Source organism: Parasteatoda tepidariorum, chromosome 1 (assembly GCF_043381705.1).
Source record: "Parasteatoda tepidariorum isolate YZ-2023 chromosome 1, CAS_Ptep_4.0, whole genome shotgun sequence".
Lineage (NCBI taxonomy): Eukaryota > Metazoa > Arthropoda > Arachnida > Araneae > Theridiidae > Parasteatoda > Parasteatoda tepidariorum.
Window position 1 is genome coordinate 65,343,121 of NC_092204.1, and position 701 is coordinate 65,343,821.

Sequence of the window (701 nt, forward strand, 5' to 3'; positions counted from 1 at the left end):
GTTCCCTCGTCTACTGGATCTCATAACATCGATCGGGCACAGACAGTATATCGGAGTAATGAGGTGGCTTGTTGATGTACTTAAAACTATATAAGAAGAGGTAGAGCGGTTTAAAAAGATCTAAATCATGTTTGCAAAACATGGACAGAGATCGTTTATAGAAATCGATGTTGACCGTAACGAAAATGCATAGTGAAATAATCAGGGTATCACTTGAAGATTGTGTCGAGAATCCAGACAAACAGAACGATGGATCGAAGTATATTTAATTCTGGTCCGGCTGAGACTGAGGGTTTGAACCTCAGAAGTCGTCCATCTATTTTTCAACAACACATTGATACAGTAGTCTCCTTTCCCATAGTTCGTAGATGAACTAACTGGAAATTATGCGTAGAAGTTGGGTTCAGTTATCGAACGATGCTGGAAGTTATGTTGTTACAACATGTTGAAAGTTTTGAAGGGAAAGCCGCAAGGAAAATCATGTCAAACGAATAGTTTTCCCCTGTCCGCAAGGGTTCGACATACTGACGTGCAGAAATGGTACCGGTATGCACTGACTGCTATCCAACTCGACTAATACCATTAGACGAATTTCTATAACGCATTATCGCCATTGATGAGGTGCGGGATAGCTCCATTGAGCCTCAATAAAATCATCAATTTAATGAAATTTAATTGTGGCATACGTCTACAAAGGTGTT